The sequence below is a fragment of the Octopus bimaculoides genome, chromosome 1, assembly GCF_001194135.2.
Source record: "Octopus bimaculoides isolate UCB-OBI-ISO-001 chromosome 1, ASM119413v2, whole genome shotgun sequence".
NCBI lineage: Eukaryota > Metazoa > Mollusca > Cephalopoda > Octopoda > Octopodidae > Octopus > Octopus bimaculoides.
Genome location: NC_068981.1, coordinates 5,876,636 through 5,877,202, shown reverse-complemented (window position 1 = coordinate 5,877,202; position 567 = coordinate 5,876,636). Strand labels below are relative to the sequence as shown.

General features: G+C 38.4%; 1 protein-coding gene across 1 annotated transcript in view; it reads right to left on the bottom strand.

The window, feature by feature from the left end:
* LOC106875996 (cytosolic 10-formyltetrahydrofolate dehydrogenase-like) overlaps positions 1 to 567 on the bottom strand; it is a 64,683-nt gene that overhangs the window by 48,445 nt on the left and 15,671 nt on the right. The gene's annotated exons all lie outside the window — the stretch shown is intronic.

Genomic DNA, 567 nt, shown 5'->3' with positions numbered 1-567 from the left:
CAAAGCCTCCACCATGGGTCCCGTGTGAACTTTGCAATAGATGCTGCCATGCAAGAATCAGCCTCTTTGGTCATCAGACGGATAAACACAGACAAATGGGGAAGAAGCGGTCAAGAAGAAACCAAATAATTTATCGGACACACGATAAAATGCCAATGGTGTGTGTGTGTGTGTGTGTGTGTGTGTGTGTGTGTGTGTGTGTGTGTGTTTGTCCCCCACTACCACTTGACAACTGGTGTTGATGTGTTTATGTCCCTGTATGATGTTAGCAAGGACACCCAACCATAGTAACTACCCCAAATGGAAGAGATGAGAGAGGAATGGTTCTCTGACATGTCAAAGAACTCTAAGAACTGATTTGGCCTATGATGATTCTTCTAACCCATGCCTACATAGAAAATAGATATAAATGATCATGATGGCAATGACAATACATACATTATATATATATATATATATATATATATATATATATATAGGAAAATGTGTTGTTGAAAATCTGCGTGGAAACACCACCCCCTCTTTTGTTATATATGTGCATATATACATACATATATTCACATACTT